At 41.9% G+C, this 26,853-nt stretch overlaps 1 protein-coding gene across 2 annotated transcripts in view; it reads left to right on the top strand.

Moving 5' to 3' along the window:
* The window catches only part of LOC142099006 (cytosolic carboxypeptidase 6-like), a 1,251,957-nt gene that overhangs the window by 808,834 nt on the left and 416,270 nt on the right, over positions 1-26,853 (top strand). The gene's annotated exons all lie outside the window — the stretch shown is intronic.

Raw genomic sequence — 26,853 nt, 5'->3', positions numbered from 1 at the left:
GGCCATAGCCCAGGCCTCAACCACCAACCACTCCCCACTGTCACCCCCGGCAACCACCAACCACTCCCAACTGTCACTTCTCCTTCAAGAAATATATATATATATTTTTTAAATCTTTATAAACACTTTTAACAATTAACAAATTAAATTAACAAATTAAAAACATCTTAGTATACCAAATTTCAGCCCTTTCTGAATTTTTTCTTACACACACACTAAGAATTTAGTAGGTCAGTGTATAACTCCGCCCAGCAGGTGGCGCTGCAGCTTGGTTTTATTTTTTACACACACACACACACACAGACAGACAGACTAACACACGCCACTAGACATTTATATATTAGATTGAATACATTTTAATGCACTTCTGTGTAGAAACACTTACCTGGTGGTAAGTGAGACTGGTCTTACAAAGGGGGACTTATAATCAGTATACACCGACACTTCTAGGGCTAGATCATATTACGCAGTACATATATGTAACATTAATGCGAATGCCAAAAAAACAAAAAAGTGCATTCCTGCAGCAAGGTGGAACTCTGCAAGAATCTCGCCCATCTGCCCAACTCCTCCCAATACTAGGAGAACAAAATTACACACCCGTGGCCAATGTCGTCTCTGCATGCTAAACCATATGCAAATGAACATAAGGTGGTCTAAATGCCTTAATCACGAAACTGTGGGCCTGGATTTGTGCAGTTTTGTGAATGTTCTTTACGCAAAGTGAGCCTCATTTTTTATTATGCCATGGTTAAGATTACTTCTTAAACTTGCAATTGTCCTCTTGGGCATTTTACAACCACATACAATACCAAGAAATTAATTAGGATTGGACTAGATTACCAAATCATGTATTTTTTATATTTAGATCTATATATATATATATATATATATATATATATATATATATCCATATATATATATCCATATCTACATATATAATACATTAGTGTGTGTGTGTGTGTGTGTGTGTGTGTGTGTGTGTGTGTGTGTGTGTGTGTGTGTGTGTAAAAATTAAGGCACCACATGGTATAATTGGTGAGCTATATTTTCCTTTTACTGGAACATTTCGCCCTGCTTTGCCCAGAATCTGCTATTTGCATTAGTGGTCCTGGTTCATTTTGACAGATGTTCCCACCCCTTGGCAATAGAAACGTTTTGTTCCTTTTAGCTGCATTCAGTATCAAGTAATCACGTTAATGTATGCTCAATGCTTACCCAGCAATAAAACTAACGATGACATCCAGCTACTACCGACAACTTCCCAATGATCAGATGTTCGTAGGCACAAAAAATATATATTTTTCTTTAAGTACCCGGTTACAGTTGCAAAATGTGGAAAATTCAGAAAACGTGGACATGCATAATCCTGTCTGTGTATATTCATCATTTGCAATATGATAGTTATATCTTTGTGGGTTTTTTAAACTATTCTTTAGCAGATTTTGTAGCAGTTGCAAGAAGAATTAATCAATAAAGGGTTTATTGATTTAGAATTATTCCCTTCTACATACGGAATGAGCTACCACAGCGTATGCTGTCAGTCATTTTATTCACAGCAAATGTTTAGTTTGTGCCCCCTGTTAGTCCTTGGTGCATAGCAGAATTTATAAGTCACTTACTGACAGCAAAAAAAATGCTGAATTGCATCTATTTGATTACTTTTATGTATTCATAGGTGCAAACCAATTTTACACTTTTGGGAGGGGCCTCAGCACAAACATTGCAGGAACTTCAATGTATGTACATTTTTATTTTACTCTGGCATATAAATATGATTTCCAGTCTAAAGTACACCTGGTTGGTGCAGAAAGCTTCCTATTAAAATTATAAGCCGAGGCCGGATCTTTACCCTGGGATAACATGTAGAAATCATGTTGTTTTGCAGGCAGAAGGAGGTTCTGCAGCAGGGGCAGACCGGGCTGGGTGGCAGAGGAGCATCTGCCCCCCGGGCCGGTCCCATTTCCTAATAGGCTGCTGAGTCGAGTCTGGCCTCATAGACTAAAATTTGCCAACCCTCTTCTGTGCTACAGCCACAGGGGCAAACGCAGGATTTGTAGAGGGGGTTTCCACACCACGCCGCCAGTTGGCGTGACCAGCATGCATGGGGGCGTAGCTATAATATTAGACAGTGCTTGGCTGCTCTCCATCTCTTCCTATCCCCATAATATACATGGGCAATGTTGCGTGCACTACTGTTAGGTGCACGCAGCTCTCTCTTTTCAAGCAGAGCCGTGTGAAGCGGGGGCAGGGTCCAGCCACCTCAATTATACAGTGCCTCAGGCTTGGAGGGGGGTTTCCACGCACTAGGAAACCCCCCTAGCTTTGCCTATGAGCCACTTGCTAAAGCAACAACTTTCCCTTAAGAATTGGACAGTCTCTCATGTGGGTGCAATATGAGGCACATTCCTGTCTGGCATTCAGAAGGAAATGCACCTTTCCACCCAAAACACAATCATGTAGCACACAAATACTTGATAGCTTATTTGTACACTGAAATGTAAAGTTGATATTTGTGTGCTACATGAAAAAACAGTCAGTATTTAACTTATGTGCAAAACAGAATACTAATTTGTACCCCTTGCATTGTAACATGGTTTTGTCCAGGAGACTGAAATAAGAAGTTTCTCAAGTTAAGATCCTTAATGAATCAGGCCCATAGTTACATAGCTTACTCTAATGGAATATCTTGGAGACTTCTAAATTAGGGTGAGTCTTCTCGGATGCCCGAGACAGAAAACAGGATTCCATGAAGAGCGTATACCTGCCTGCAAGTGGGAGGGACGTGCTGTGGAGATGCAAATAGTGTCATGAAGCCACTCCCACCTAGTGAGTGGGTACAGGGCACATCTATTCATGCACATGGCAGTGCAATGGGGTTTTCAGGCCAAGTTGGCCACACTCCCTTCCTGCTGTGTCCCGATTCAAATATTGTAATGTTGAGAAGTAGGTATAAGATTATCAAATTTATTCATTTATGCATCATTGTAAGTTTTAATGTTTTGTGTTGTGTACGGCTGTGTATGTTCATTTGTGTCTGGAAGTCTACCTCCCAACTGTTCCGATTTAGGCAGGACAGTCCAATGGATCAGGATATGTGGGTAATGACGAGTGCCTCTTCAGTGGCAAGTGCGTGTGGCATTGAAGAAGTGATTTTTAGGGTGGGTGAGGGGCAGTCCAGCACTTAAGAAGTATTGAGCATAGCCCTAGGGGGTGTGGCATACCTCAAAATGCCATGGCCGTGCCTCTGTGTAGCATTACCACGCCGCACACAATGTCCCGATTTGGGACAACCAAAAGTTGGGAGGAACGATTCTGCCATGAGTATATAGATGGGTTGGAAACATACAGGTACGGGGTATCTCCTTGTGCTGTTTTTAAATTCCAAGGTTTTTTAGAGGTTTTAGAAGTTGCTGTTTTTTCCACCTGCTGTTTTTACAGATAAGCGTCCACTCGCAGGATTCTTTTTCCAGGTCACCTCAACGTTTCCATACACATCGGTATGCCCCATTAATTGGATACTTGGGTATGAAAGTCCACCGCTCCATTGAAACCTGACATTTCTAACGAGATGACCTTTTCAACACTCCGTAATGATTATCGTCTGGCTTTGTTTGGACACAATAACACATACTTCACACCACAGAGAGAATATGGGCTTTGAAAACTATTCAAAATCCGGTTAGCAAAACGAGTAAATTGGGTACAAACATTCATCAGCTTGTTATTGTTCTGCTATCGATTTGAATGCTCTTTCATCTTTTCTGTTGCATTATAGAGTTCCAAATTAACTCTTTGTCCCTATTCTTGTTTTCCTGGATTCTATTAAAAGGTCAAATGCTTTCAGAAAGACAGATCGGCAGGATAAAGGCTGTATGATAACCATCATCCTTGAAATAACCTTTAACAGGACTATCCCTCTCATGACTATCGTAATTGATGTGCTCATTAGACAAATAAAAGCTTTTCGATATTTGGATATTGCGGTAACAAGCGGGAAGGAGATCACAAATCCTCTTTTTTTACATCTATGCAAGTCTGTGTCTGTTCTTCAAGGTTCTAAAATATACAAAATACATATTGAAAAGGTCAGCTGGAATTAGTTGTGGTACTGGGAAATCAGATTAGGCGTTTGCCTTATGACCAATGCTCTTCTTGACTGTATCTTCCTGGTTGTTTATCTTCAAGCTGCCAGTTCACCTTTATTGCAAATTATTTCTTTTGACCTCAATGCCCTGTGCAAGCTGGCAGTATTAATGCCAACCATATGACTGCTAAACTAATGTAAAAGTTTATCTAATATAACAGTGTGTTTTGTAGCAGAAATTCCTATACCATATAACTTAACATAAAGGGGTCATCTCCGAATTTTTTATGTCACAATGCCATATGAGTTACTATTAGCCATAGCCACTACCCCTGCAAAGCCCCTGTGCCAAATCCTCCTTGCATCTCTGTGATCCGCTGCCACCTGCAGTGGCGGACCAGGGGATAGACAATCGGGACGGCGATTAACACGGGCAGGGACCAATCAGGACAAAGGGGCGTGACTATGCTAAATCGCCCTCCCCCTAAAAATAAAGTCTAGGGGGTAAATGTATCAAGCTGAGAGTTTTCCGGCGGGTTTGAAAAAACAATCAGATTCTAGGTATCATTTATGTAGTACAGTCTACAAAATGATAGCTAGAATCTGATTGGTTGCTATAGGCAACATCTCCACTTTTCAAACCCGCCAGGAAACTCTCAGCTTGATACATTTACCCCCTAGGTCTGCCCCTGGCCTCCTGTAACTGATCATAAGCACAAATGATGCTAATATGTATATAAACACCCAAAATAATATCTCTATAAATGGTGAGCTGTGGTGACATTGCTTCTAGTTGTGATGTCATTGTTTCGCTCTCTATTAGTAAAACTTGTGTATTATAAGGAACAATGCAGACCCTGCTATAACTCATTATGGATATTAGAAGTCATCTTGTATTTCCAAGACTTCTAATATGCTTATAATTTACAGTAGAGGGCACATTATGCTATATATAATGTGTAGTATTGTAACAGGAGGACGAGGAGCTAATCTGTCCATTTCCCAGCTTTGAGGCAGGCGCGGGCTGGCAAGTCTCAGCCTGGGGGGCGCACAGGTGGCCGCATCACATGATACACGGTAATATTAACAAATTATTGCATCCACGGGAGGGGATGGGGGGAGGCGGCCGGCCCAAACAGCCGTTAGACTGAGCGGCCCGGGTGCCCGCTGCCCCCCTGCCTCCCGGTCCAGCCCGCCCCTACTTTGAGGTGATGCATGGTTTCAGGGAAGGGGTGTTTAGGAGGAGCCCCTAATTTGCTATATGGGGTGGTAGGTTTTACTTTACTAAAGTAAATGGATTACCCCTTAAAGTGGCACATTTAAAACTTGCGCCCCATTGCATCTGTATATTAAATAAATGTATTTTACTAGTAATAAAAAATCAGTAATAATTTTACCCACCACCAAACGAAGTACAGATACATATAAAACAGTAAAGCAAAGGGTAAGTCTGGAGCACATGCAATTATATATTCATCTTTAATTGAATTATTTTTACCAAATACAGGTTGGAAAACCTTAAGCCCCAGACGTGAAGTGGTGTTGGTTGAGTTCCATACAGCTTCTGTGTTCTGGTTCAAAATATTTTAATCTGGGCCTGATCAATAAACAGTTATTGCCAAGAATAAAAACTAGAAATTGTTGTATTTTAGGCCCCTATTTATTAATACTCAGCGATAACACACACTTTATAACGCCGCTTATCACAAAGATAGATAATCTGTTATCGACACGATTATTACACTAACACTGGAGCAGCTGAATGATACTCAGGTGGTCAGAGATACTAGTGGGGACTGGTAAGGCTTTACTTAATGCTTCACCGGGCTTTGCATGGGGAAGCTTTTACCGGAGAAAGCCGGCAAACCTATTCGTTGGCGGGGGCTACAGTAGAGACAAAAGGAGGTATCCCAAAAACGTCTTACATATCCTAGAAAATGACTTTATATTTCCCTTACTTGCCTTAAATTCTAAGTTAGCAGCGGATCCAAAAGAATAAATAATGCACTGTCCAGTTAGTTCAATCTACAGCCATCTGGAATTTTTAACAAGCAGGAGAAATGATCCCCAAAGTTGGCATGCTTTATCTCATGCCCAGTCCCATTGGGACTTATTGGCACCAGGTATACGTCAGGCATGGCAAGTGTGTATACTTGCGCCCCACATCAGCGTAGAGGAAGCATAGAGATTGCATATATTTGTCACTGGACAGTGTTAGTAGCAAATTACCCTGTCTGAACTAATTACAATAATATAATAGTCATATTCACGTAAAAATATTGTCTTTAGTTATTAGTTAATATTTACAGTTATTAATAAAAGACAGCTGCATTTTTTACACAAAATGAAGTTAACTATAAACTCAAATACAAATAAAATGAACAGAAATTAAATTAAATACCAACATCTGTTGTTCTTCCCTTAAAAAAGTACAATGGCAATCTTTATTCATGCAGTAATAAAATGTAAATATGAATTAAGTTATGTGAATAGATGGATGCCATTTGTTATAAAATAGTTAATGTTTAAGTATTAGCAACAGGAAGGTTCAATACACAATTAGCCAATTAGAAATGACCAGCTAGGGCTACTGATGGTCATTCCATCACCTGCACGTGATACACCTGCAAACAGGTGTCTATGTGTATGCGTCCACCACTTACTGAATCACCATTACATGAACACGCCCTTAATGTACACGGCCGATGCTTGCCCACCCCTCTGCCTCCCCGTTCTGCCTATTCTTGTAAGAAGCCTTTGCCTTGTTCTTGTAAGAAGACGCTCCTCTTCCACATGGCTCTCAGAAAAGCACTTCATTGGCTCCCAATTCCCTCCCAAATACAATTCAAGTTCCTTACCTCACTTATAAAGCCATCTTTACCGCCTCCACTTCCTACATCTCTGACTTTGTTACTAGCCCACTATGTTCTGTCAATGACCTTGGCCTCTCCGTCCTCATCACCTATCACCATCTCACACTCCTGCCTTTAGGACTTTGCCTGTGCTTCTGCCCAGCTTTGGGACTCCCTGCCCCACCCTACCAGACTAGCCCCCAACCTCAAATCTTTCAAATGCTCCCTCACAACTCACCTTTTCACACTTGTCTACCTGACCCCATCCTAAGACAATTTCCTTCTCACCCTCCACCTACCCCTTCTACTCTTTTCCCTCCACCCCTACTATCTCCATTTGTTACCCCACCCCAACCTAATTTACTCCCTCCTCTCACTGGACCTACCTCTTCTTCTTGCTTCCCTCCATCTCTATCGTCTTTGTTTACTTCCCTAATCCTCTTGAATGTTAACTCTCACAAGTTTGACCCTCTTTACCTCCTTTCTTCATCCTCTTTGTAATGTTTTGTTTGTTCTAGTTGTGTCTTCTTATGTAGTTACTTTCTCTATTGTCTCTCGTATGACTTTTACTGATTCTATTGTTTCTCTTATCTCTCACTTATCTGTATTTTGTTCTTTTTATTTTTGTCGATTGTGCGGCACTGCAGATATGTCCACATGCACATATGCAGAGCACAAAGCGTATCTTGCGCAAAAAAAAACAAAAAACATCTACGGCCACCTGTAAATGAGCCTCATAAAGTGCAACTCTATGGTTCACAAAAGGCCAGCCAGGAGTGAGATCAGAAGAAATGTTGGTCATGCGTATAAGTAAATATAGGTGGTTGGCACAACAGCACAGTGTCCAGCATTACTGCCGCGTTGTACTGAAACTATGGTGCTATCTACGTCACCTTTGCGTGTTCTCCCTCTGTTTGTGTCTACAAAGACATACTGGTACGTTAGTTGATTTCTGCATAAATTAAATATTACCATTTTTAGTCTCACTACCAAGTTTATTTATAGGGGATAATTAGTTGCAATTTTTTTTTTAATCATTCTGGCAAGTGTCAGTGTCTATCGTTTTATTATAAATAACAGTTTGTGTTATACTATATTGCATCCAGAGAGGAACCTGGTGTACATCAGATCAGGACGCATATAACCAGTTATTTTTCTAGATTTAGGCTTTGTGCGACACAAAGACGGCAGGCATTTGATTTTAATGGTTGAACAGGGACCCAACATCTGTGAAAAGATCAATGTTATTGCTCATAAGAATGATATTTTACTCCAGGATGGTTTGCAGATTATGCATAATTAGCTGTTTGTTTTGTGTGATTGATCAGTAGAATACCTTTCGCGATGCAGATCTGTACTGGCTGCTACCGAGATGGAAGACTTGTGTTGATTGCGAGCACTGATTGAGCGCTATTAAAACATCCTGCAAGTGACCAGCTGTGAAACCAAGTCTCTTCAATTAATGTAATGAAAGCGGAACTGCAGCCAAATATGGCGAATGTGACAGCTCGTTTTGATTGGAGAACTATTCTAGAAAATGAGAGCAGGTTTCAAGTTAGTGTATATACTATCATAAAATAGACAGTAGGAAACTTGTATGCTGTTTACATTGGCTTAAAAAAAATCTCCAAATAATTGTTGACATTATCCAGATACAATTGGTTAATGTTAAATAAAATAAACACATGGTATTTTCTCAGGTTGATTTGTACCCAGGAAGATTTGGAAGTGAGTGTTAGGTTAGTGGTTCCAGAACTGACACTTTGTCCAAAGCCTCCGGCATCTGCAAATCTACTTAGTTAATTAAAATCACCATTTGGAATGTCTTGTTAATTGAAATGAGTAAAGTCGCATCAATTATGCTACACCATTACCTACCCGAACCTGAAATAAATTCACAAAGTTGCGTGATTGGATGTGAAAAGGCCACAGCAGGCATTTATGGAACGTACTTTAACAATATATAAAACATAAATGCTAACTTCACAACACAACACATAAACAGTAAAACACATCCTAGAGAACTATGCCAGCCACACGTTAGAGCTCTGGTAGGGACTTGATCACCACCGTGGAACCTTGCCGATGGCAACCAAACGACTGGCAACATCTCGGGACAACACCAAATCTAACCCTCTCCTTCTGTAACTTTACATGAACCTTACACATAGTAGGTGGAATGGGGGGAATTTTCCCTATGTACCTAAACCCCTTTGGACTGTCTGTCACACACTTTCCACCCCTGCTAAAATCCCCTGGTAATACCACCCACCATGGGAAGTCCTAACCTTACCCATTACTTAGCTCCTCCGAGACTTTGTCATGTTCCATTCCTCCTAGCAGTTGTTTAGCTCTTGGGTTGCTTTATTCAGTGTTACCTTATACTTGCCAACTTTTATAACCTCCCCTGCAGGGGGTTATAAAAGTGCCACACGGAAGGATCATGTGTACAAATAGGATAATGTGACTCTTCCTATGAAGCCACATCTCTACGCGATAGTGGAGCATAAGTACACATTTGTTATATCTGATATTTGTATTTTGCTGCATTTATTTTATAGTCTACAAGTAGAACAGGAAAAAAATGGACAATTCATTCAGCTTTGTGGTTTCAGTTTGATTTCTGGACAGCAAAAAATGGTAGGGGGAGCTCTGTAGGGAACACTTAAGGACAAATTCTTCAGCAGAAATGTGTGAAATTCTACAACCAAGTGAGTGAGGCAAATGGTTTTACAAATGTTGCTGATCTCTAACTTACAGTTAGGTGCACCTATGTGGAGATGTTCACTGACCCCCATGTTTTGGTTTTGGTTTTGGATCTGGATTAAGGGCGTGTTTTGGTTTTGGCTTTGGCAAAACCGCCCTCGCCTGTTTTGATTTTGGTTTTAGTTTTAGATCCCTATTTTTTTCTAAAACCCCTATTTTTATGCTGAAATCACATAATTTGGCTATTTTTTTATTCCTACATTATTATTAACCTAAATAACATTAATTTTCAGTCAATGTTTGTCAAGTGACAAGAACACTGCTACCCCTCCTGTTTCTGTATGAGTAATGGCACTGAGCAATGTCACTGGAGACTGGAGAGTGACAAGAACACTGCTACCCATGTTTCTGTGTGAGCAATGGGGCTGGATCTTCTGGGGTGGAAAGTACTTATGGAATCCGAAACCCGCGAGATCCGACAATGAAACAATGATTTTTGCTTCGATTCAGATCCGAGAACGCGTGACAGTTCTGAGCCGGCTCGCGAGCCTACTCGGATATCCTAACTTCAGGTGGGTTTTGTTTTCAGATAACCGAGCCTGAGCATCTCTAATCTGAACATACACAATTCTTAAATTCATCTATTGATATTATGGCAGCCCTGATGTCCAATTATTTCCCTGGGGATTGTATAGTTGTACATTTGACATAATATTTTACCTATGCATCCTATGCAGTTTGGAAGTACAGCAAGGAAAGAGCAATGATCTCACAAAAGTTTCTTTGCCATAGTGGCCCATAAACTCATTGTACACGGGTCCGTATTTAGAATTGCGCATATCTTGTCTTACTGGCCCCTTGCACTTGGAGGAGCGGATTAGGGGCAAGTGCAGTAGAATGAGGACATATAGATGCAAGTTAACCACATCTAGCAGTTGAACTACTGTATGGGTGCGGTTGCTGCAGGTTCTAGCAATGCCATCCCCGCCTCTGAGGCTCCCATCCCCTATCCCCCACAACTCTCCCCAAGACCCCCTCACTGCTCTGAAAAGCATTTTGATAAATAGGGACTTAAGTCAGGTGAAAAGGAGTATTTTCCTGTAGTCCACCCGTCCAAAAATCTAAACTGGCCTGGACTTATACCCCTTTCACACTGCCTAAAATACCCGAGTTATTTCAGGGGTGGGTCTAGGCTTGGTGTGAAAGGGGCTTCCTGTATCTACCCGGGTCTTCTGCAGTGTTATTCCCGGATCCAACCCGGGTAGATGCTAGTGTGAGATTTTTCAAACCGGGTCTCACCACCAATTAAAAAGTTTAGAAAAAAACATTACAAGAGGGGCCAATCAGAGCTCCTCTTGTGATGTTGCCATGGAGACTCGGGCAGACCCGTGTTCAGTGTGAATACGGTCTATCCGGGTATTTGGCAGGGTGGGAGGCACTGTCCCCCGGAAATATCCCGGGTTCATATACCCAGGATATTACTGGGCTGGCAGTGTAAAAGAGGTATTATATGCAATGTACAGATCAGGACAAATTATTTGCGTACATTTTTTTTTTTTAAAGTGTCTTGAACTCTCAGCTTAAGATTGATGTATTTTGTAACTTACATCGTTCTGGGCAATCTGCCAGGATATAAATTTATTTATTGAGGAATTGTACAGAAAGATGGGTCTTAAAGTTGAAGACTGATATATTGGGAAGCATATTGTCGCTGAAATGGCCGGACAAAGGTTTATTTATGGCGGAGTATGCAGCTGTATCACTAATTCAGATGTCTGTGTCGCTTGGTTGTACAATTTACGGGATAGATTATAAAAGTGACCCTGATCGCTGCTCTGTGTTGTTATGTGCAAGTACAATTCAAATTTTGGACACACGCGGAGTAAATGCATACATAGATTTTATAATGTGCCCATAAAAGTCTGCAATTAAACATACAAATAAATAAATATTGACATGCTGGAGTTAAATGCTAAATGTCATCAGTACTGTTCTAACAGTTTTGTGTTATAGTTATTTCAAACATTATGAATATAGCCGGAGATGGATTTGCTATTTGCTTGTTCCTTTGCTCACTCTTTGCTGGGACCCTCAGATTAAACTATAATGCATTTTTTCAGAATAATTTGCAGTCTGGGAAGATGATGAAAAGGTGATTGGAGTTATGGACATTAAAGCAATAAATAATAACAATAATAATAAGAAGTCATTTTTAACTTGTCTCCCTTATCTCAGCTCCTCGAATTCCACTCCAAGAAAGCTGGATAATGTTGACATCAAAGTCGACTCTCGTGCCACCCATTTAATTCTTATGAAACATTTTGTGTTTGTCCCCTAAAATAGTACCTGTGTAGCCTGAGGGTGAGGGGACATTGAAACTCCAGTGCTTTTGTGGAGTGGAAATAGGTGTGTACCCCTCTGCACAGCAAGGAATGCCCCTAAATACGCACCTTGTTCACCCATTACCTTATTTCAATACTCTCACTCCGCAAAATGAAATCTTGCTTTAGCACTGTTCCACCAAGCTAGGCGCACAGGTGAGACTACGCCCAACTCCTCCCCTCGGCCCGTGCAAGATCTGCTCCGCCGCAACGCCATGCACTTTGGCCAAATTCCTTGCGCATTTGCTCACATCGAGGCACACAGCACCGCCAAAGAGGATTTTGTGAAGCGGCTATTTTGCGCTTTGTAAACTACGCCCATTGTCAAAATATGCTGGTATGTTGAGCAAAATGAAACTGTAAATGTTTTCAATCAGAAAAGTGCACACATTAAATTATAATTACTATTTTGCATTGTTGTTCCTTTTGTTTGGCAGGTTGGGTAGCTCTGAGTTGTAAGCAATGCTACATTATATAAACATGACAGCACACAAAGCACCAACTCAAGTAGGAAGTACTGCAGACCAATAATATTGCAGCCTTATGTGTAATGCTTGTTAATTAGCTTCTGCATAAAAGCCCCTTGTTTCAATCAGTAGGAAGACTATTACAAGTTACAACCCTTACAGTACAGTATAATTGGAGTTGAGTGATATTTTTGTTTCTGCAGAATATTTGCCTTGTTCTGGTTTTGGTCACGATATTTCACCGGTGGAATTTGCCCTTAAAAGTTACCAGCCCTATGTCAAGTACAACATCATCAGCTATTTATATAGTGCCACTAATTCCACAGCGCTGTACAGAGAACTCACATCAGTCCCTGCCCTAATGGAGCTTACAGTTTAAATTTCCTAACATACACACACCGAGAGAGACTAAGGTCAATTTGATAGCAGACAATTAACCTACTAGTATGTTTTTGGAGTGTAGTAGGAAACCAGTGCACTTGGAGGAAACCCACGCAAACACTAGGAGAACATGCAAACTCAACACAGATAAGGCCATGGTCAGGAATAGAACGCACGACCCCAGTGCTGTGGGGCAGAGGTGCTAACCACTGAGCCACCGTGCTGCCCAACAGACTGTGGAATGAATTGACTTCTGTTGTCCCAGTTCTATTTGTAGGCTACAGATTCAGGGAAATACAAATTGACAAATACGGTGTCAATAGCGAAGTAAAAGCAGAATTCAGAGTAGTTATCGCCAGAAATTTGCACATCTCCAAAACAGCCTCTTCCTCTACGCAATATGGCTCCTCTTTAAGATCAATGAATGTTCTGAACTAATTGCGCATCCCCTTTCAGCTATCCCTTTAATACGCTTCCTAGTGTCCGGGGGAGATGGATAACACAGCGCTTCATCTCCAAAGATTTAAGTTGTTTTTCACTGTTACTAATAATAACGCATTTCTCAGCACGCTTTGCAATAATACACGCTATATATTGTTAGTAGTGTATTATGGATTAATGACTGCCCTAGCCTCAGTTTTATAACTAATTAGTGTTTGTTATAGCTGGAGAATAAAAACCTAATGCCTCACATTTTTCATGTCCTGTACACTCCTGTTTTGCAATTTACGCTGTGACCAGAACTTGCACTGTGATCCTCTAACTTTCCATAAAGTGGTTTTAGTGTGAAAAATATGTAAATTCCATCTCAGTATGCAGAACACTCCTACAAAATATGTTGGGCAACGTGAGGGATGGGACTATATAAAATAACCTCTTATGGTTTTGTTTTTCCAGTGCCTGCCATTGTATTTGTATTTATCTCCTAGTATTGTATAGTTCTCCCTGTATAGCAGGCCTGGCCAACCTGTGGCTCTCCAGGTGTTATGGAACTACAAGTCCCAGCATGCTCTGCCGGCTACCGGCTGGCAGAGCAGTGATATTATATAACTATACCTACATAAATATTTGTTTTAGTATAATGTACACCAGGCTAAGTGTGACTCTCCAGCTGCTGTGGAACTATAAGTCCCAGCATGACCTTCAATACCAAAGCCCTTGCATGAGACCACTTAGACATGCAGCTTAGGTGGAACTACAATACACATTACTGCCCTCTTGTTGGCGTGCTAGGAACTGCAGGTTGTCTATCTCTGGTATAGAAACAAATACTGTCCCTTTACTCATTAATGCACCAATCAAGATACTGCAGCAACAACACTATATATTATTTTACCTTGATACATTTACTATGGCTGAAATGATATCACGTTAGTAATTTCTGCCTGTCCCTTCTCTTCTGACATCACAGGCCGGTTTTCCCAGGTCAAACGTAATAATGATCATCATCATCAATATTTATTTATATAGCGCCAGCAAATTCCGTAGCGCTTTACAATTGGGAGGTATTACAATAATGCCAGGCTGCATGTAAAGAGAGAGGGGAGGCTGTGTGTGTTGATTGATGGGAGACTGAGCATTACTGACTTCTGTTTTGCTGTTCTGTTTGTGGGGAACACTGCTGTATGTGTGTAAGTGGGGGGAGGATCAATACTTGATAACCAAGTAAACGAAGAGACCGCTCATGAATGGAAAAGCCATATTGGGCAGAACAAGTCTTTGAGGAGTTAGGCTAAATGATCAGCTCACAGAAGTTAGATGACTGCATACACACACCTATAGGACCATCAGTTGTATGGATCAGCACCAATGCAATTACACTTTCATCAGGCAGATCTGGTTGTTCTAAGCCCACACTTGGACAAAATTGGCAGATTAAAATTAACCTGTCTATAGCCTCACTGAAACCACACAAAAAGTGCTGGCGCTAGATAACTGAACAAATGCAATTGAAAGTAGGCAATTTATTGGCCATACATGTCATTCCTGGGGGGGATGTGTCATCAGTTATGTTATCTTTCTCGTTAGAATAGTGGTAATCGTGATTACTTTTCTAACAGGATTCTATTGCATGGCTGAATTTGCAAAAGGGGAGCACAAAGCCTGCCTGGGAGGGATCCGAATATCGCATACTTGCCAACATTTTAGATTTGGCTTCCGGGAGCTGCCGGGGGGGAGGTGGGTGTGCAGGGGGCGGGGCTCTGAAAAGCGCATCATTTTGACCCCGTGATGTAATGACGCAAAACGCACGGTGAATTGCGGCGTTTGAATCGAATTCTGCCCACTTCACTAGGAAGTGGGCAGATCTGGAAGATTTACACACTCTCCCGGAAGTCTGGGAGACTCTCGCGAAATGCGGGAGTCTCCCGGACATTCTGGGAGAGTTGGCAAGTATGGAATATCGTTCTCCTGCGATGCTCTCCCCATAGGCTATAACGGCTAATGCCACCTTCAGATAGCTTTAGCTACCGGGGACAAGCTCCTTTTTTCTGAGCTTTATAAATAGGGCAAAATTGCAGTCCCCATAGACACCTACGGGGATTTGATTTGCAATTGAAGAGACTGGGACCCCAGCAGATATCAGACATATCCTTCCATTAATAAATAACCTTGTTACTATTTCTGTGCTTTAATCCCCCGAAAACTGCAGTTTTTGGGGAATATGAGTTGATAAATAGGCCCCTGAGTGTGAATATTCTACATTAGCCGCTCTCTCTACACCCACATATTTAGAGTTAGACCCTGGACATACTTATATTATATTATTGTTGGCTGGTCAGTGAATTAAAATACTGAATCACTAATTAACCTAGCAGGTGAAAAGCAAGGATATCCTGTAATCCTTCTCTGCTAGTATTCCTGAGCGCCAACAAACACTGTACTAGAGGATTTTTAATGAACATTTAATTTATATTGTAAAATTGTAATTAAATATTAGTTAATGAAATGCAATTCCGATGAGGCCTATTAATTTTACATGTGAGCAGTGCAGCCTGGTGATGAATTTACATCATCTTCTAGGTTTGGAAAGTAAGGAAGGAAGGTCTTAATTCAGTTCATTTTGAAGCATTAGCTGAAATATGAGTCGAATTTCCATTAAAGCCAAGAGAAGTTATTTGAAGCCGTTTTACAGTGTATAAAACAGTTGGATAAGCGCTTCTGTGCGTTCCTGCCATCCTACATTGCTTTGTTAATGTTAAATTTGTCTGATAAGATCTACTTTCTGTGCAAGTATCTCGATTCGGCAACACAAAATCTAATTATTTCCGAGAATTTGGCTCTGATAATTAGTTCAGGGAAACACAGGAAAGAACAGCACAAAGCATTTCCCTGCCTCGTCTATAAATTAATTTGAGGCAATATGCTGTCAGCAGCAATTTCCATATATTTAGGTAAAAAAACACCAGAAAATCATTTATTATTACATATGATTTAAAACCTGCAAAAACAAATTATCCTGGAATCCAGGAGACCTGCCCTGGTTTCCTGATGATAAGCAGAAGAAAATGAGAACCTGTTTAATGTACTGTTTATTAGCTGTGGCGCTAAATTTTCATGACAGATGTATTTTCTTCTTAGTGGATGAAGTCTTGACCTTTTGATAACAGAATTGTCTCTGACGCTTCCAGGTTCTTGTCAAAATATAATGAACAAATTGCAGTGCTAATCGAACACAGTCCTTTGCCTGATAGTCACCTATCAAAGGTCATTTCTTGGCTAATGAGGCCTTCTGATAATAACTTCTGCTCGTCCTAGGCTGTATTAAAGGCCACGTTGTATGGGTGCCAGTTAGGGGACAATTGGTGAGAATCTTCACAAAACATTTGTAGCCAATCTATGTCATTAGACTTAAGTAGACAGTTACATTATTTGACCTTCAAAAGCATTTAAAAGTGCAAATCTATCTACTTGATCATCTCTTTTGCATATCGGTATGGTTGTATCATTTAAATGAATGAATGGTTTGACTGCTGTAGTGCAATGCAGTTCCTTTATATACAGTGGTGGATTATGATAAACTGGGGCCCCGGGCTGTATGTCTGCCAGGAGCCCAAACTCCACAAGAGAATCTCAACTGCATGTCAAACATACATTATGCAGTGTGCCGTGCACAGGAGGTGTGTGGTGTGCCACATAATGTACGTTTGTAGTAAAGATTTGGGGGTATATTATTTACTAAACTGCGAGTTTGAAAAAGTGGAGATGTTGCCAATAGCAACCAATCATAATCTAGCTGTCACTTTCTTGAATGTACTAAATAAATGACAGCTAGAATCTGATTGGTTGCTATAGGCAACATCTCCACTTTTTCAAACCCGCAGGACGTGCATGGCGTGCTACATACTGTACGGGTGTGATCATTAGGAGACTTAGATGGTCAGGCCCCATATACCTCTATTCTGGTCTTGTGACCATATGAGAATAAGAAGTTGGGTGTCATATGTGACAATAGGAGAGGGCGGAGAGCATATGTGAAAATGGGAGAGTGGGGGGTCATATATGACATATGTCTATCCCACTAAACCCATTGTCACATGCTCTTCTCCATTTGTATGTATACACCCAACTCCAATCCTACAAAGGTACCTAAAATAACACCTCAATCCCAGGCAGCGGGGCACCCAGGGCAGATGGGGACAGAGGAGTGGGCCCTCTAATGCCTTTGGTCCCAGGCACTCATCCCATTCACTGCTATTATAATCCACCATCAAGTACATGCAGAGATTAGTAGTTTAGTGCACAAAAGACAATATCCCGCTCATGCAGAACGCAATAAAAGATCTGAAACAGATAACCTGATATGAAATTAAAAAAGCCAATCACATATTTGATTTTACAAGCATGCAAAAATAGTCAACATTGATTGCCAAGGGGTCTACATCAGATTTAATGTCCTTTTGACTTTTGTCATATGTTCACCTACAAAGTTTCTCTTTTTGAGCAGTCTAAGAAGTGATCCTCACTTGTGCAGTACCATGCATTTTGGGTTCAAAGTCAGGTCTACGCACTGCATAGCAGTGCTGTTTTGCACAACAAAGGGGTCTTTGTACCATTCCATCATTATACTTATGTAACCCACTGTCACTGTGTGCAGTGTGGGTTGCAAAGGATACACAGTGCACCTCCTTCTCCAGCCCTGGCTAGCTGATGGGCATGGGTGTAAATGACCATGGGGTCCCTGCACATGCAGGTGTTTCTTTGTAAGTAGTGGGACACAGGTGATGTCACTTTATGGTGCAGTGCAATAAAAGTCACAACAATTTGGGCGCCAGACCAATCACAAACTGAACTCTTTATTTACACTCCTCTTCCTCCAGCATGATAATCATAATGGTAGCAGCAATAAACAAATATATATATACAGCTCCTTACTCTCTCCAGCAGTTCTTAAAGTTATCTAGATGTTATATAGCATAGTTCACATGTCTCTTACACTGCAGTACTCCATACTTCACTGCAGTTCACCCTTCTTTGTGGGGGCACTGACATGGATTCTAACAGGCAGGCAGCCTCTCAATGCAGTTCTGACACACGCTGTGTAACTCTCAACTGCAGCGCACCCCTCTGCGGGGATGATTTTTCCTTTGGGCTCTGACACGTCTTTCTGTGTACGTACAGCCCCTGGCTCTGACACTTCTCTCTGTGTACTCCCAGCCTCTGGCTCTGACACTTCTCTCTGTGTATGCACAGCCCCTGGCTCTGACAGTTTAAATACCATACCTCTTGCAGCAACCCTCACTCCAGGGTCTCTTCCATGTAAATTTTCCCCTTTCTCTTGGGGTTCTCTTTAGTTATATGGGGTCCTCCCCCTCTGTGGGATTAGGGACTCCTCCCCGCTGTATATGCAGCCACCATAGTTGCCAATTCCGCTTATAACTGTTACGAGCCGCGGCAGTGCCCAGCCGCCGCGACTCACTCACCCGCGTCCCGGCCGTCGCCATGGCGACCGGGACGTCATTTCCGGCCATAACCCGGCCGTTGCCGGGGCAACCAGCAGACGCTTCAGAGCTGCGTCCCGGCAATAGGAGGAAGCCGGGCGCAGCGATTCTACAGCCTGTAGGCTAATTAATAGGGGCAGATCATAGGAGGCAATTACAGGCATTAGCCTGCAACTGTGCAGGCCAGGGGCAAGCCCTGATTGGCTCTATTAGTGACTGCTCTATTAACCTGCAGGAGTGTGTTCAACCTGTGATTGGTTCAGCTGGGTATTTAAGGCAATGAGGTCTGCTGCCTCATTGCCGGTTATAGCTTCTGTGCTCCAGTCTGCTGACCTGCTTGTTCCAGTTCCTGTATCCTGTATCTACGTTTGACTTCCCGTGTATGACCCTTGGCTTCGTATTGGACTTCGCTTGTGTTTCCTGTGACCCTAATCCTTGGCTTGTTTACCCGTTCTGCTACTTTGCCTGTGACCTCTGACCTCAGCTTGTTCATCATTACTGTTACCTGCTGCCGGCCTTTGACCTCTGCGTGGACCTGACTCTTCTTGCCTGGGTTCTCCCCAGCCGGTACACACTTCACGACCCTCTGTCAGTCTGCAGCCCAGTCTGTCCCCACCATCAGGGGCTCCAGTGAACACCTGACTGGCAGAGTAGACTCCGGGTTGTGTTGTGCCGGCTGGAGGGGTTCCTAACAATAACAAGCGGAATTGGGCTTGTTTTTTTTTAGAGTTCCAGAGTTTTTCTGGTGGTCGCAGGTTGCGCTTTTTTTTTGTTTTTTTCCCAAAAAACTTTATTGCCTTGTGTATAATAACGCTTTAGTCAGTGTAAGGACGCTGCTGGTCTCTTACGTGGGTGTGACCTCAGGTGTTGGTAGGTAAACTTCAGTGTGTTGTATACAGTAGATATGGAGAGTATATATGTGACCAGACAGAACAAGATGTGTATAATTATAGTGTAAAGCTAGGGATGTATTGTAGTGTACAGAGAAAACAAACCTCTTAAAGTGCAGTTATAACTCCTGAGTCTTCATCTTTAGTTATTATAACTGCAGAAACTGCTGCAGATCCCATTACTATTAATATTATTTTGATAGTTGTATCATAAATAAAAAATAATAATTTTTTTGGCTTTTTTGGGCTCTTTTTAGGATTGCTTGGGCTTGTTTTTCACTTAGCGGTTGCTTGTTTTTCATTTCAGAGTTGGCAACCCTGGCAGCCACACTGCTGGTTTTATCACAGTACATTCCAGGTTCTCCTGGTCACAGTACTTCATAGTTGCCTTCTCTCCCAGAACATCCGGGAGACTCTGTGAGTCCTCCCGCACTTCTGGGAGAACAGGCATACCTCCCGATTCCCAAAGGACTCAATAGTAAGGTGGCGGGGCTTATGATGCGAATCAAGCTTCATCGTGGCCCCACCCCTGCTGTAATTGGTCCAAAAAAATGATTGATGTTAAGGAGGCAAGGCCAAATGACGCAAGCCGCTCCCAACACGCCCACCTCCCACTGTCTCCCGGAACACTAATTGCCAATGTTGGCATGTATGCAGTAGTTCCACAGCTACTCACAGTTCAGCCAGAATCACAGTGTAACTCATCTCCAACACGTATCCCATCGTGTATGCATGCTGCCACTTCTCTCCAGGGGTCTCTGCTCCGGGGACTCTCCCCCTATTCAGGCACACAGTACTTGCCCTTGCGCAGTCACCGCACTCACACTCCCAGGCAATGTCGGAGGAGCCTGAGAGGAAGCTCCCAGGTTCCCAGCCACAACTCTTCTCTCCCTGTCTTCTCTGTATATCTCCATTTTCCCCCTTTCTACAGTCCCTCCTTCTCAGTCACTATCAGACTGGAGCTGGGTTATCACCATAGCAACCAGCTAGCGTCACTTCTCACAAACACCTAACTTGCCCTCTAGGTGACCCCTCTTGTATTCACTGGGGTTCAGGGTTTACTGAAACGCCACTAGGGGGCGTTACACTTACATAACCCCTGGAGAGGTGTGTTCCAGAGAGGAGGAGGGTTGGAGTTCCACTCACAGTTTTAGTATGATGCACACTAGATAGTAGATGAGGACTTCATCCACTAGGAGTCATCCTGAGAGAAGTCCTGCCTGACTCCTCACAGATAAGGCCATTGTCGGGAATTGAACTCATGACCCCCAGTGCTGTAAGGCAGAAGTGCTAACCACTGAGCCACCATTCTGCCTTCGGCATAGATAACATACATATGAATCACAAATGGCAAACTCACACTTCTAGCAAGGAATATATCACTAGCTAGGCAATATATCATACTTGCCTACATTTTTTAAATATGTACTCCGGGAGATCTGAGTACAGATCATGTGACCTAGCTAGGAGGGGGCGTGGCTACCTACTTACATCACTTTAGCCCCGCCCCTACCATAAAATACAGAAATTCAAGGTATTGAATAGCAGGGTATGGGCTTAATGACACAATTAAGCCCCACCCTCTGCTATGCAAATTTCAGCATTTTACAGGGTCCAGGATGTTTGCTTACTCTTTTGGGAGTCCGGGAGGACTCCCCGAAATTCGGGAGCCTTCGGGAAATTCTGGGATGGTAGGCAAGTATGCAATATATCTCTAACAACGGGGCAGCCAGATACTCTTGTTGATGCACTTAAAGAATGTGTATATGCCTCTTACAGTCAAGGGGAACAAATGTCCCTCTACTTACAGATCTTTTAGGTAGTATGGATTAATTCAGTGACACTAGGCCTGATGCCGAGTTGGAAGCATGTTGTACATAATTTACACTCAAAAAAGCTGCCTATAAAATTGTATATTTATGCCCATATACTGAGTCAGATGCATCACAAGATACATCCAGCTCTGTGCCTGTAGCAGAGGTGCCAGGCTTACATCAGACGTACATATACCCACATACACACAACCAGGTCATAAGCACAAGAAAACTTTGTTAATATTTTCTTTGATAGTGAAAAACACAATTGCTATTAGGCTTAATACAATACAGCAGATATACTCCTTCTTGCATACAAATGAAGGTTATGTTTAAAAGCTGCACACAAAATCATATAATATATGCAAGATCAATAAAAAAAAGCACCTATCGGCTTCAGAGGTGAATCTGCCACCAGCCAATCAGAGGCAGCTTGCTAGTACTGGCAACCCTCATCATCGTGTATTTCTACCAGTAGGTCAAAAGGTACAGCTCCTGACTAGCCTATATTCTGCTCCGTGCTGGTCTGCCTCAGGCGCCCCTTACTGTACTTGGCCTACGTTAGACTGTCACTTTCCTCCCCTGTGCAACTCACCAGTCGTAAGTAGGTTCAATGTGCGCCAATCTGCATGTATGAGCTTTCTTTGTGGGCATGAGCAGTGAAAAATGTACATCCCATTTGTTTCCCAATGAACATCTTGAAAATAGGCATAACAATCCAGGGGGTATATTTACTAAACTGCGGGTTTGAAAATTGAAGGTGTTGCCTATAGCAACCAATCAGATTCTATTTATTATTTATTTAGTACATTCTACAAAATGACAGCAAGATTCTGATTGGTTGCTATAGGCAACATCTCCACTTTTTCAAACCAACAGTTTATTAAATATACCCCTGAAGTCATTCAAGCTCTGAAGAACTCCACGCCTCTGTTAGTCCACTCAACTGTCTGTTTGCTCCTTTAAATACCAGAATGTAAAAGCCGCTATTTAGCTTTTTGCTCTGTGATAGGTGTCAACAGCGTGCCAACCTTGTTAATCCTATGGAAAGCTAACACCCACCATCTGAATGGCCAATTTCTTAGAGCAATCACAAAGATGCCATCTTGGCAGGTTTAGACACTATCTTGGCTCACAAAAGTGATTGGGTGATCTCAGGAATCCAAATAATACAGTGTTTATTTATATTATAATGGATGTTTTGCTGATTTATTGCAAAATCCAAATAAAAGATGTGTCAGGAAACACTGCTTCAAAATAAATATTATTTTCTGATACATTATTATATAATTAAGTGTCATTTAGATGGCAAAAAAATAACATAAATCTAGCTCTGTTATATGAAATTCTACAAAAAAAGCACACTATGCGGTAGATTTACTAAACCTTCTGAAAAGGAAAAGTGGAGGTGTTGACTAAAGCAACCAATCAGATTCTAGCGCTCATTTTCTAGAATGTACTAGATATAGGATAGATAGAATCTGATTGGTTGCTATGGGCAACACCTCCACTTTTCCTTCTTAGAAGGTTTAATAAATCTAACCCTAAGTTTATGCAAATACTGTTATCCCTGTCTGAAACTTGCTTCTGTTATGCACGTTTTGTCGCTATCCAATAACGATTGTCGAATCTCGATTTGTGTTTCCAACGCACAAATGTTTATTCTCAAAAGGTAGCAGAATAATTCAAGCAAAATAATAATAAGTACAGCCGTTACTTATCACAGGCGCGCTGGATCCAGTGGACAGTCATTCAGGTCTGAAGTCTGTGGTCAAAGATGACTGCTCACTAGATGAAAAGCTCCTGCTTATATGCAGTCAGAAATACAGTAAAACAATGCAGATGGTGTGGCTTGCTTCTATTGGTCCAGGTTTCAGGAGGGTCCAGGAGGTTGCAGATCATAGGCTAGTTCAAACCAAAATATCCAAAGGTGGGGGTCATCTCTCCAGGGGATGTGCTCCGACTTTCCCGCCAAGAATCCAGTCTCAACTAGTCTATTAGCATTTTATAATCAGTATTACTTTAAAGGTTTATTCCCCAACATCTATAACTAGTATATGCAATGTGCGATCTCTTCAGTGAAGGAACCGGACAACTGCCGATGAATAGGGGATTAAAACGATACCAGACATGAAACATTTCCTTTAACCTGAACCATATGTTTTACTAACATGCATATAACTTATAATATTAAACATGAATACTACTATATTTCGACATAAATATCTATGTGTTGCAACTACAATTAATGTGTACTATTTACAAATGTGTGTGTTTGTGCGAATGTGTGTAAAAGTGTAAAAACTGTTGTTGCCACGTGTTGCGGCTGGGTACGCCCTTCCACGCCGTAGCGTGCTCTACGCATCCTTTCAGACAAAGGCAACCAAATTTGCTCGATATTAATTGAAATGACTTTATCCAATTTGCTGACTTCGACACTTCTCATCATCTCTTACTCATCTCACTTGTATTGCCTCCCGTGCCATTATTATTATTGTTATCGTTGATTTCTAATGTGCCACAGTGCCCGTAAGCGCCGTACAGTGAGGAAAACAGGATTGTAATAAAACAGGGACATACAAGGTAGACAAACTGAATGCAGACATGAACACACAGGGTATGGAGGGCCCTGCTCATGAGAGAAGAGGGCACAACTGACACCCGCTATCTCACCATTACATTACACAAATATATTCCCACTCATTCTCCATCTTTTCTCTTTGCCTCAACTTGTCTCCCTTTTAAAGACACTATACTTGTTTGTTATCTTTACCTCGTATTTGCCCAACAGATAAATGCACAAAGATTTTCATGCTGCAGGAATTTAACTATATTCTACAAAACCAATATTGTTGCCTCTGTCTCATAATTCCACTTTCACCTTCTAAAACTAGAGATGCTCAGGCTCGGTTCCTCGAGAACCGAACACACACGAACTTAGGGGATCCGAGTACTTTCACGCGCCCTCGGAATTGAAAACGAGGCAAAATGTATCGTTACAATGTCGGATCTCGCAAGTTTTGGATTCTTTTTAAGATCCAACATAACGGTGGGTGGGAGGGAGGGCGGACCCCCATTTTTCTGTTCTGCCACTGCTGTGTGCCAATGTGTCCTAGATGCACTAGGAACTGCCGTGTGTTTGTGTCATTGCTCTGTCGCTTACCATCCAGCCAGGTCGCTGCAGTATTTGTCTGAAAGTGTATGAAAATAATATTGTGATCTGTGAGGAGGTCAAAATTGACTGCAAATGACTTGAAATTAGTGTTATTGAGGTTAGTAATAATGTAGGAATAAAAAAAGAGCAAAATTATGTTATTTTAGCATATTTTAGGGTTTTTTCTAAAAAATACAAAACCAAAACCCAAACCAAAACACACGAGGGCGGTTTTACCAAAACCAAAACCAAAACACAAAGCTAATCCAGATCCAAAACCAAAACCAGTTCATGGGGGTCAGTGAGCATCTCTACCTAAAACCTACCTGACAATCTATTATATATGTAGTGTACTTGCCTACTCTTCCGGGAGTCTCCTGAATTTCGGGGAGTCCTCCCAGATTCCCGGAAAAGCAGGCAATCTCCGTGATCCTTGTGGATGAGGGTATGGTGTCGTCACGTCACCATAGCCCAGTCCTCTACTATAAAATGCCGAAATTCATAGCATTGAATTGCGGGGGAAGGGGTCTTAATGGCACTATCGCGTCATTAAGCCCTGTCCCCGCTATTAAGTGCCATGAATTTCGGCATTTATTATGGTCATAATCCTCTCACAATGCAACAGCATGCGGGTGGAGGGACAAATTCCAAATTGCAGTTTTTAGATTCATGCATTAAGCATCATGCATGCTCCACTCTTTTCTTCCCATCCACTAGTATAATCTTCATGTGCCCTCATCTCATTCCACTTGGACTATTAAAATCTTTTTGAAAGCACTGATGAGTAGAACATTGTCTTTTAATTAAAGTTTTAAAGCCACAAGAAGATCACTATGAAACAGCATAAAATGCTGATAATGGCCCACAGAGCAGTTCTTAAATAAACTGCTTTTTATAAAGTGCTCTTGAATAGAAACACATATTAATGTTTGATGTTTGATTATGTTTAATGATGTTTGACTCCCACCTGGGTAATTATACTGACACACGATGTTTACAAATAAATGTCCAAAGCAGCAGTAGAAGTGTCATTACAGAGGATTATGGTGCCCCCTCCAGGGGACTTTCCAAAATGAGCCCGGTCAAAAGTGTAATAAGGAAGGAGAATCGCAGGCAGGAACCGGTAAGGTCTACTCAGAACGTACAGTTATTGTTACATCTATATTTTACATAGCTTGTTTGTCATAAAGCAGAGGAGAAGATTGGTCTTTCCTTTCAACAGTAAGTTCTTCTTTGTTCTCCTAAACATGTATTTCTAAGAACCATCATTTACTCTCTATCCGCAACTAAAATCTTTATACATTTCCTCATTTTATCCAACTTTTGCAATCATGTACTAACTAGCAGTCATCTCTCCTGTCTACATTTTATTCTAATCCACACTCTCCTAATGGAACATGCTCCCACTCATCTAATGGAACGTGCTCACACTCTCCTACTGGAACGTGCTCACACTCTCCTAATGGAACATGCTCACACTCATCTAATGGAACGTGCTCACACTCATTTAATGGAACGTGCTCACACTCTCCTACTGGAACGTGCTCACACTCTCCTACTGGAACGTGCTCACACTCTCCTACTGGAACGTGCTCACACTCTCCTAGTGGAACATGCTCACACTCATCTAATGGAACGTGCTCACACTCTCCTACTGGAACATGCTTACACTCTCCTACTGGAACGTGCTCACACTCTCCTACTGGAACGTGCTCACACTCATCTAATGGAACGTGCTCACACTCTCCTACTGCAACGTGCTCACACTCTCCTACTGGAACGTGCTCACACTCTCCTAATGGAACACGCTCCCACTCATCTAATGGAACATGCTCACACTCATCTAATGGAACGTGCTCACACTCTCCTACTGGAACGTGCTCACACTCTCCTACTGGAACGTGCTCACACTCTCCTAGTGGAACATGCTCACACTCATCTAATGGAACGTGCTCACACTCTCCTACTGGAACATGCTTACACTCTCCTACTGGAACGTGCTCACACTCTCCTACTGGAACATGCTCACACTCTCCTACTGGAATGTGCTCACACTCTCCTAATGGAACATGCTCACACTCATCTACTGGAACATGCTCACACTCATCTAATGGAACATGCTCACACTCTCCTTCTGGAACAAGCTCACACTCTCCTAATGAAACATGCTCACACTTATCTA

Source organism: Mixophyes fleayi, chromosome 8 (assembly GCF_038048845.1).
Source record: "Mixophyes fleayi isolate aMixFle1 chromosome 8, aMixFle1.hap1, whole genome shotgun sequence".
NCBI lineage: Eukaryota > Metazoa > Chordata > Amphibia > Anura > Limnodynastidae > Mixophyes > Mixophyes fleayi.
This window is presented reverse-complemented; position numbering and strand designations above follow the sequence as displayed.